We start from the raw sequence: 12,113 nt of genomic DNA on the forward strand, positions 1-12,113 counted from the left end.
TCTAATAAATTGAACTTATGTAATTGAACTTAACCTGCAGTATACCTCATGATAACATTTACAGATATAATTATTTCACGGGTTAAATCTAAAAACAATTAACTTAAGAGTTAAATTTAACAACACTAATAATTTTTTAAAAATAATAATGTAAGTATAGTTCTATCTATGGCGTACGTACCTTCGTATCGAGTAGAAGAAATCTAAGCTCATAAGCTCACCGTTTCGTTTAAAATTATGAGCTTCCCACGTACGCATGAATCACACAGTTATATGATGTATAGAAGTTCCGATTGTAAGCTTGTTTATATCAATGGTTTCAAGTTGTCCTTTTGTAGATGGTGATTGTTTTACAGCCATATTGCTTTAGAGTGATTCTGATTCTGATTTAGCAATACATTGAAAATCAATTTATTAGTTAACCTGCCATGGATAAATTTTCAAGTAGTCCATACGGGGGTTTATATTAAGAAAAAAAAAGGCAAAATCTAAATTTTGAAGATTTACATACCTGCTATCTCACTAATTAAGAATGTGAAGGTTTATGCTTGAGAATGTGTGTGATGCTATTTATATTGGTAATGGTGGACAACGTAACGTTTGAATTTTGATGATATATAAGTTCAAAACATTTTTGTATAACTAATAAATATAAACAGTATGGCTTGGTGTTTAAGTTTTGTTTATGTAATGTCCACATATGTAATGTAGCTTCGTAACGGCCTAATCGTGGTTATGGGATTTAATGTGTCTTTTGAGTCGTTACAACCTAATCATGGATATATGTATTTATTTCAATTTATTAGTATTTCACTACTGTATTTGTGTATTAATATTCTCCAAAGTCTGCGCTATTAATAATTTGGATGTTTAGAAAATGAAAAGGTTTAGTAGTTCCAAACTTCGTATTTATTACTGCTCTTGTAGATAACAGTTTCCAATTTAATCGTTAGTAGGTTGTCTACTCGGTTTAAGTCATTGCTTGTAATGTATTTGTTTGTTTTTTAAAAACTGTTTAATTATTTACATGAATACCCGCGCTACGCGCAGTTTAAGTTTTATAAATTTCATACTTTTTACTTTTTGTTAAAAAAACTGTATGCAGATATTTTCTTCTAATCTTTGTTTTCATGCGCTAATGTTGAAAGTTCAAATTTACATAGACATCAGTTTTTGTTTTCATATTGCAATGAACATTGATGTCTTCTACATTTCGTGTACCTTTTGTTCGTTTTGCATAGTGATGATCATTTTTCCAACAATTATTATTTTTTAACTCCTTTTATTTTTAGGTTTATTTCTGCTCCTTAAGTTGTATTAGTAATTCAATTAAAATGAGTAAATGACCAACATAGTTTAATCCATCGATCATTACATTGTAAGTGGAGAGTGTATTTTATATATTGTAAGTTTTGGAAATGTCATCAATAGCATGATGGAGCTTAGATAGATCTTATTAGATGTTTAAAGAAACATGTAACGTAGAAGCGAATGAAATGATTTCAAATTGTGAGTAGTCTCAAACAAATGAATCTCAGCAATCTAATCGAAAGGAGTTTTAAGAAACTACACATCAGAGTCAAAATAAAGATGATTTAAACGAAATAAACTTAAGATCGAACACAAATTTTTAATTGATATTGTAATGTTCGAGTGAAAATAAAAAAATGCATCATAATTTATGTTTTTATTTTTAATGATATGTTGTTACAAAAATGGAGATAAAGAATAGACCCAACCACCATATTTTAAATGGAGAAGCGCACGTCTTGTCTCATATATGCCTCGACCCACGGGAAGCAGTAGTTGGTCTAGGACGTGGCAGTTCTGAAGCGTTTTCCTCTTCCTTTACCATCACAAACCTGTTCTCCTCTATTAGAGACTACACCAATCAACGTGACAACAATAATAGATAAATAAACAATGGCTTGCATTTAGACCTTTCTTGCTCCATCAAATAACTATCTATCTTGCATACTTAAGACATAAGCACTTTCTAGTGAAACAGGTAAGCAATTCAAACCACAAGCATATAACCAAATGAATGCCCATATACCATAAAAATAGAATGGCATTATATACAACAAATAAGCTTTAGTAAAAAAGACAATACCAAACTTGCACCCAAACACTCCATCATTTGGTAGTAAGATCTACCATGCAAAGGAGTATGCCCTTTTCCATGATTCGGAGAAATAATATTCGGTCTTGAAAGAATAATCATTAGAAAAATGATGACTTCAAAACCCATGGTTCCTTTATGGACAATAATCTATTAGGCAAAGACTCGTTTTTTTATTTTCGAAACAGCCACACCGCTCTGGTATGACCCTTCTTATTCCACATCACCGCTTGCAAACGTACACTTTGCTATTGGCAATATATATTCCATCGTTGCTTCTGTATCCAGCTGAACACTTGAGAAGAATCACGGTATAAGTTAAGAATGAAGGCAACATGCCTCATAAAAAAACCTTTATGGTTCAACAAAATCTATGAACCTACTAGATGAGTCTACTAAGTATCGAAAATACTCACAGTTTTTTTCTCTCGAAATTCTGAATATGTTCAGACACGACGAGCTTCGAAGTGAGGAAAATATAAACCTGGAGGCATGGTACATGTTTTTCATTGTAAGAATAGTCATCACAAATTCACAATACATGCTTTATCAAAATCCAATCTGTAAACGCCAAATTTTGGATATCCTAATCAAAAGTTAAGAAATAAAAGCAGGGGATCATATATATGAAAGTAGGTGAACTCTCTCCCTCAGCTTGACACGTCAGCACGCAAGAGAATGACACATGTAACTCTTAAATTTGGTTCACCTTCCATAGGTTACGTCTATTGGTCTTCTTCCGCAATTAGGGATTCTACACTGCTAGGTAGCCAACCTAACGTCGATTTGTACAAAAAAATCCCTTCCACTTTTTAACAATCAACATAAATTGAAAACGCCTTCATCAGTGAGATTCTTAAGATCTCTCACTTCGTGTAAATAGCATTCCCCCCCTTTGAAAACCCAAACATCATCACAACAAAAATTGCATTGCTTCTCACCAAGACGAAGAAGAAAGTATGCCGGAAAATAAAAGACTTGCTGAGAGAGTGCCGAGACGGCCCGCTGGTACAGAGTAATCTCGTCGATCAGTGATGGAGAATAACTTGTCAAGACGCTTAACAAGTACGTGTAATTCTTGAGGTTCGACCATTGTTTCCTATTCTTTAGGAGCTACAGAATTGCTAGAATTGCCTGCTATATCTTGAGGTTTTGCATCTATAGTTCTACTCTTTAGTATTATCCCCTGCTTTTATTTAAGAACATAAAGAGTAGAACTATAGTTCTACTCTTTAGTATTATCCCCTACGACCCGGTGTTTCGCTCGAAGCCGGATTGGGATGGATCTTTTTCAATTGCTTACCGCTGTCGGAGATACAGGGCAAAGCATTGGCACAGAACGTGAGCACTCCTCTAATGGCTGAAGCCCTGGCTCTAATCTCTGTCCTCCAGCATGCTCTTGATCTTGGTCTAAAAAATGTCTCTTTTGCTTCAGATTCGCAACAGCTGATCAAAGCACTCAATTCAGAGCCCTTCTCAAAGGAATTCTACGGGATTCACCACGATATCCTACTTTTGTCTTTAGGTTTTGACTCTTGCACTTTCTCCTTTGTTAAACGAGAAAACAATCGGACAGCCGATTCTTTAGCTAAATCGGTTCTCCTCCCCATCCCGGTTTGTAACAATTGATTTAATGAAATTTCCGGTTTGACAAAAAAAAACAGTTATTTATTATTACTTATGTATAGATTTCCTTTTTATGATAGGTTTAATACTTTTAATAAGACATGTGCTCAATTTCCTTATGGTGATAGATAAATTTTTCCTATTTGCTTTTGGATTAGTTTTTTTTTTGTTTGGTAAATATTTTTTTAACTTTTTTTCTAGCAATTATTTTAGACATGAATCAAAATTTAAGATCGTTAATTTGACACATGTCGCAATTATGTTAAACAGTAATGTGGACAAATGTAAAAATCTTAAATATTTAATTAACATGTGTCACGATTTTGTTAACGAGTAACTTTGACATCAAACATTATATAATAAGATTTGTGTGAAAAATAATTTCTATAGCTATATATCATGAATTATGTTGACTATAGATACGAAAAAAAAAAAAAAAAAACCGTTTAAAAGATAATTTTTGTAAATGCAGAAAAGAAGAAGAAGACATTTTTGTAAATTTTAAAATATTTTGATTCTAATTGATGGTTATAAGTGAAAATTAAATATATACATTAATAATATTTAGTATATTTTTGTTAATATGAAGGTTCTAGTCTAGTTTTGTATATACAAGTAAACTACGAAAGTTTGATACAGAGTAACGACAGAAAAGACAAGTATGCAATTACTAAATTTTTTAACAAGTCGAATCATATATCAGTAGTGATCGTTGAACCCCATCTTAATTCAAAATTGATTGATATACGATTCGATGGGTTCTAATCATAGTTGGGGTCCAAAGTTCACTATTGAAAAAATAAAACATAAATTAATCATGGTTGTGATTTGAATACTAATATTATTCTCAAACTCACTTTTTCTATTAACTAATAAAGAAATACTAGAGAAAAGGAAAAAAGTTATGCATATTATTCAAATTTTCAATCACCCTATTTGTTCCATTACTATATTTGTATATCAGATCTCTTTACCAATCACTATGTAATAAAAATGATTACGGATGTTTTTGTACGAAATTACGGACTTGTAGCTATTAGATTGAGGATATAAATTCTTAATTTAATGCTAAGCTTCGTGACCCTTTTCGTTATTGAATTACATTCTTTTAGCTTAATTTCATTGTTATTTGATTAGATCAAAAACTATTAATCTTAATATTAGATCAAAAACTATTTGGCCTTTGTAGCTCGTCTGGTCTGCGAAGGCGTGTACGTGCCTGACGTGTTTGAAGAGAAAAACGCTGAGGTGCATGTAATTTATTCAATATTCTAACTGTAAATTGTAGAACATCATATTAATTTGGAGTATGGTTGTAAGAAATAGTTCATTGTATATCTAACTTAAGCAATTGGTGCGTTTTATATCTACATGACTAAGGCCTTATAAACCAACAAAAAGAAGAAGAAGAATTTCATATAGACCCTCTTGTTATTTGATATTTGTTATTTGTTATTACCTGATTAAATAACTTGTTTTTTTCCTTACAATTTGGAAATTAACCATTCATTTCTCTTACTATTTTACTACTCTGAAATGCATCACTTGTGTTTGAATGGTGGCTTTAGTATACGAGTAGCTATTGGAATCTGTTCTCATCTTTATGTGAGGATTCCTCGAATAGGCCAGTTTAAGGTGGACGTTTCCTTAAATGAAAAAAGAATATGTAACTGATAGTGACTTGGTGCGTTTTTATTAATCCATTGTTTAATGTCCCCACTTGTTTGTATCTTCAAATTTTTATTTAGATATGTGAACATGCCTTTAAAGTTTTGGCCAATAGCTAGGGAGAAGTAAACATATAAAGGGCGCGTAACAAAAACATCTGGCAGGTTAAGTGGGCAAAGCATTTTTCGATTAAAGATTGATATACATATAACTCATGACTTCCTAAAAGAAGAAATCTTTAGTGTTATCATATCGAGACCGATACCATTTTTGGCAAGTATTAGTGGGAACATGCTAGCTCTTTTCTTATACTATCAGAATATCATCAAATTGACAAGGCCATGTTCGAACAGCAACTACTTTAATGGAATCATAGTTTTAAGCGAAACAAGAGGAAATATAAAATAAAACATAGGACTTGCGGGATCCACCCATGGAGCCTTCTTAAGTAGCATCCTCTCGGTAGTGTTGATGAAAAGAAACTCAACTATTTACTTGAACATTCTATAAGTATTTTGTTAGAAGTTTTAAGATTGAAATTGTTTCTAAGTTCTAAGTTATTGATTGTTATGGTGAGCCGTGATAGTTCTATTGCGTCTTTCTCCTTATTTGTGCTCTTTCTGCTTGTGTTACATCTGCATTTTGAAACTACAACAGCTGCGCGAAAACCAATTAGAGTGTATAATCCGCCAAGTTCGATCGAGTGGTCACCACCAGCACCCCTGAAGGATGATTTTGAAAGGTTCAAGATCAATATATACAAGAACATTGAACAAACCGCCTTCCGACCCACTGGTCAGGGTCCTAGCCAAGGCATCGGACACAGGGATCCACCTGGTGCTCCATGAAACAAAAAAATACTCGTTGTCATATATGGTCTGAGAATATGCTGTTCTTGGTACTGATCCTTCTTCTGTTTTTCTCTTTATGGAAACAGTTTTTTTTTTTTTGTTATGGACTGGATATGAATACGAATAAATTAAAAGAAGGATGGTTCTATTTTTCTTCATAAATACCAACCATATATTGTTTGGGATGCTTATATTTATTGTTAGTAAATAATACAAAAACAGTATGATCACAGAACTGTTAACTACATGGAATAGTATATTATGTACTAGATAGTTTAATTTTAGTTTACGAGTTTAGGAGGGACTTCCGTTAGTCTGCTAATAGCAGTGATGGTGAGATGACCATTGTAACCTAAACTACTACAACGCCCGTCTAAACTATAAATTGAGAATTTGTGCGAGATGATTCTACTCAATCAAAAGGTTTCCTCAGTATTTGTCTCAATGTCATCATGAACCAATTCTCTCTGCAAACACCACATAATTCAAACTTGAAAAAACTAAACATCCATGCATCATATTCATGTCTGTTTAGATGCGTGTAATATAGAAGAGATCTAGAACAATTCATCTAATTAAAGCTCGAGTGAGAGTTGGTAAAGCTTGAGAGAGAAAATGGATTAACACTTGTTATATGGTCGCAACAGGGAAGTCAAGCTTGATCGCATCCATTGCCAATCATCTCTCAACTTCGATATCTATGTCTAAGATTTTATTGTGTTTTGCGATCATTCCAAGCTCCGCCATTTGCTGATTCACATTGCTAATCGTTCAGTTCTTGTTGAGGGTATGATTGAGTTCTTCTGAATATTTTGCCCTTCCGTTTTTGTCCAAACGTCCAACCTCTTCTATCACCATTGCACCCCCAGCCTACACCTATCACCTATGAAGTATAGATAATAGGAAAGCATAAAACCCGAAACGGAATCGAAAAATCCAAGCGAATGAATTGATTCTATATGTTTCTACATGAACCAAACCGAATAATCATAAAACCGAGGTGGATTTTAATTATAAATGTTTCAGGCAGCATTTTACAGACTATAGTGTGTGGATAACGTTGTATAAGAACACAGGTTTGGACCCGCCCAGCGGTTTATCACCGATAGGAACCAAGGTCACGGCACGTTAGCCTAGTGGTCCCAAATGAAATTTACATATCTCTATTAAATTTGACTCTTTTTCATCTGTTGCATTGCATGATTTGAATAATTGTGTAAATTTGATAAAATTGTACACCTGAGTAAAACCCACATTGACTTGGTCAAAAATTGAAAGGAGAGATGTAGTATCATGTTAATTCTTTATTGTATATCTCCCTTCTATAAGAAACCGTAAAAATAGTAACATTTTTTACCACATTTTTCGTTGCGGCATAAGCATTTGATTACAATGCTATGAAGTTCCTAAAATGATAATTTGAATAAATTTCCGCTGGTTGGATGTTCATCGTCTTTTTACCTCAAAAATATGAAAATCGCCAAATACACTCACCAAAATCCTTATCTTATAAGTCACAAGTAAGTTCTCTATTAACTGCAGCTCTCACCTATTTTAAATCCCAAATTTTGATATTTCACTATTTTAAATAACTAATTTTAATTTTAAAACACTTATTTTACTTTTACGACAAAAAAAAAACAAATTGAAAATTGCTACGCCTCTCTTCCCCATGATCTCATGATCTTCACTTCGCCGTAATTCTTCAACAATGGAACAGCAACATAATATCATACAAATAGTTCTCAAATCTGCTCTTTTCCAGATCCCTATTTCCTCTTCCTTTAATCCAGTAAAAAAAAAACCTAAAACTCTGTTTTGATTCTAGGGTTTCACTAGAGCTTGCTTCTTATTGTATTATCTCTCTATTCTAAATCTTTTAATTTGTAAATTTTGACAAATCGAATTTCTTCTGTTATAGTTTTTTTATCAATATTTTTAATACCCATCTATTTTTTTTTTTGACAAAACCTATCCAATTTTCTATTTCTCAGTTTTCTCACTTTTTCCAAAACATTGTCATTGTATTATTCTCAGTTTTCTCACTTATTCCAAAACAGTGTCATTGTAATTTGTTTTACGCATATTTGAGAAAGTGAGTGATCAGATATCTCAAACATTAACTTTTTATTTCCATGTAAAGACACAAATCAAAGTTCGAAATTTACAACAAGAAATTATATCAATTTTCCTCTACCAGAGATTCTCCAGTTTCAAGAAGCGTAAGTATATAGAATATATATGTTCTCTCAAATTTCAATACCCTATATTTTGATATTTTTATTTCAACTAAAGTATATTTTCATATTATAGATTTTGCAACGAAAAACCAGAAAAAAAGTCAAAAGTAACCATGTAAAAAATATAATTACATAACAATGGTATCCTCCACATTTTAATATTTATGGACTTAACATGTTCATTAATAAAATCTAGGATAGAGATGTTGATGAAGTCCTAACCAAAGAAGGAAATCAAATCTCGCAATTGTTAGTGTGGATGAAAAAGAACAGCCAGGACAAATAGAATATGATGCAATTGAAGATGTATTGGTGTTGTTACTGGTTATTAGACTCAAGAGATGATCAAGAAGCAGTGAACAAATCTGATACAACCATGGGTACAGACACAGAAGCAGTGAATAAGCTGGAGCATGTGTAACCAGCTACAGACACAGACGCAATGATTCCTCATGAAGAGAATAAGAGAACACTAGCTCGGCCAAGACAGCTCATGTGAAGTCATATGGAATGAAGTGACGTGCTGAACCTTGGAGTATTATTGAGAAGATCCAAGAAGTGAGAGCTCAACCAATCATGCTTTAAGCTCATGAGAACTAATCTTCCAATAACAGCTGAGTAAACCTGAATGCACAACAGAGCATAAAGGAGGTAGCAGCTGCATAATACAACAGAGCAGAAATATGTTTTAGCAGTTGAATATACTTGAAGCGCAATAGAGGAAAAAACAGAGCAGACAATGTGTAATGATTGTGTAGTGCAACAGACTTGGAAACAGAGCAGACAACAAGTAGTGGGTGTGTAGTGCAACAGAGCAGAAATACTTCAAGTTGCAGCAAACAGTAGAGCGGCTGTGTCCGAGAAGCATGCTTGTGTTAAGTGCGACAGGAACAAAAGTATGGGTCAAATTGACAAAAAGAGAACAAACTTTTACCCAAAAGATAATAAGAAAAAGCTTGTGGAAACTAGTGTTTATGGAGGACTCTAAGAGGTATAAAAGGAAGAGGTGGTAACAAGAAAAAGGTTACGCACCTTAGACCTAAAATTGAGACAAGCACACATGTTGTGTGTGTGGTGCTGTCCCACCAACAAAATAGAGAATCTGTTGGTGGTTTTTGTAGAGGTTCACACTCGTCGGAAAAGACAAAGAGTGGTGGTTCCTTTAGTTCATGTAGATTAGAGTGGTAGGCACAAGTGTGTGCTAGATACCATTGGCAAATGTGACTTTTGCGTTCTAATTATAGTGAATGATTCTGTACTTGGTCCTGGGGATGTAGGTTATCCGAACCCCGTTAACAAATCTCTTGTGTTGTCTCTTCTCTAGACTCTCATCTCTCTGTTAAGCATCTCTCATATAAGTATCATTCACACAAGATTTGTAGATCTAGCAGCATATCATTATTTTAGCAATAACATTCGCAAAAACACTGAATTTTCTACATGGTTTGTATGGAATAAGACAAAAAAGAATGGACACTTCGCAAGAGGAAAATTTTGTTTGGGAGAATACATCATTTTACTCCAGTTGTGGGTAATCTGTTCTACATGAGGATGCTTTCAAACAAAGTAACATGAGCTACATGTTAAGGATCAATCGTATCAATGATTTGGTCAATCAAATATTACTCTTGTCAATTTTCTATATATGTTAAGTAGATTATGTAATCAATCTCCGTATAGAACCCTAGAAGGACTCGTAGGTTTATGTATACTTCTAATTCTCTATTGAATAAAATCATCCTTCACATAAACATTCACATGGTATCAGAGCGGGTCGATCCTTGTAGATCGATTATGACGACCGTCAAAGACAATGGTGATGAAGATGACAACGATGAAGACGGTGCCTAGATCCGATGATGAAAATATATGATAGTGGAAAGCAAGAAGATGGACATGAAGAAGTTTTTGCCATCTTACGCTCTGTTCGCAAAAGACGAAATCAACGAATCGACGAACCCGACAAACAAGAACACAATTTGAAGGAATCCAACATGACTTGAAGGAATCCTTGTGTCACACACAACTCTTTTGTTGTGACATTGATGAACCAAGTTACGACAAGAAAAGCTGATATGACTCAACGGTGGAGTATAACATCGTGATGAATACCAAAAGCAATATGTGAAGATGAGGACATGATCATGTTCAAGTTGGGCATTTGCAAGCGGCATGCTCCAACTTGAGGGAGGGTATTAAGATATTGTAGGATATGATTGTAACAAATCATATCTTTTAGTTGGGAATCAAGGAGAAATCTTAATCACTTAATATGTGATTTGATTGCATATATTTAGGGACATTTACATCTATCGTTTAAGGATATATCTTTGTGTATACATAGAGCCTTATGGCCATTGATAATAAACAAGAAAACATTTTCCAATTTATGTTTTACATATAGAGCCACAACAGTCCTCTCTACCTCTACCAATGAATCTGATACCACCACCTGAACTAGTTAATCATCATCCCATGTCCACCCGATCGAAGAAAGGGATCACGAAACCAAACAAAAAGTATTCCCTCCATCCCCGAGCTCAATCTGCTCTTGATACCGAACCTCAGACTGCCTTACAAGCTCTAAAAGATGAGAGGTTGCGACATGCTTCTACTGATGAGATCAATGCCTAGATTCGGAATCAAGTCCACAACTATTCGGATTGTCCTCGGCGTAGCGGTTGATTGCAATTGGCCCATTCGCCAACTTGACGTCAACAATGCCTTCCTCCAAGGGATATTAACAGAAAAGGTATATATGTCCCAACCTCCTAGGTTTATTGTTCGAGATAGATCCAACCATGTATGTAAGCTTCGAAAGGAAATTTATGGCTTGAAACAAGCTCCAAGAGCTTGGTACCATGAATTACGAGGTTATCTATTTGATGTTGGTTTTGTTAACTCTGTGGCTGATACGTCCCTTTATTTTACGACATGGTCGTCAGAGTGTCTACATGTTAGTCTATGTAAATGATAATATTGTCACCAGGGAATAGTCCCGGATTGTTGCTTCAGACACTCTATGTTTTGGCTACACGGTTCTCTGTCAAGGAGCATGAAGACTTGTCTTACTTCCTCGGCATTGAAGCACATCGTGTTGCTTCAGGTTTGCATCTCAATCAACATAAGTATATCCTGGATTTATTGGCACATACAAACATGCTAACATTCAAACCAGTGGCAACTCCAATGGCCACAAACCCGAAGCTCTCTCTTCATTCTGGTATATGGTTGTTTGATCCCACTTAGTATAGGAGTGTCGTCGGCGGTCTCCAGAATCTTGCGTGTACGTGTCCTGACATCTTCTTTGCTGTGAATCACTTATCTCTTTATATGAATTCACCGACCATTGCACACTGGCAAGTGGTTAAACGCCTACTCCGGTACTTGCGAGGGACTTCTACTCATGGTATTTTCCTCATACGCCATAATCCTCTTTCTCTTCATATGTATTTTGATGCTGATTGGGCTGGAGACTCAGATGAATGTGTCCACAAATGCTTATGTCGTGTATCTTGGTCACAATCCGGTTTTATGGTCATCTAAGAAACAGCAGGGCATGGCTAGATCCTCTACCGAGGCAGAAAATCAGGCAGTTGCTAATAC

Source organism: Camelina sativa, chromosome 17 (genome assembly GCF_000633955.1).
Source record: "Camelina sativa cultivar DH55 chromosome 17, Cs, whole genome shotgun sequence".
Classification (NCBI taxonomy): domain Eukaryota; kingdom Viridiplantae; phylum Streptophyta; class Magnoliopsida; order Brassicales; family Brassicaceae; genus Camelina; species Camelina sativa.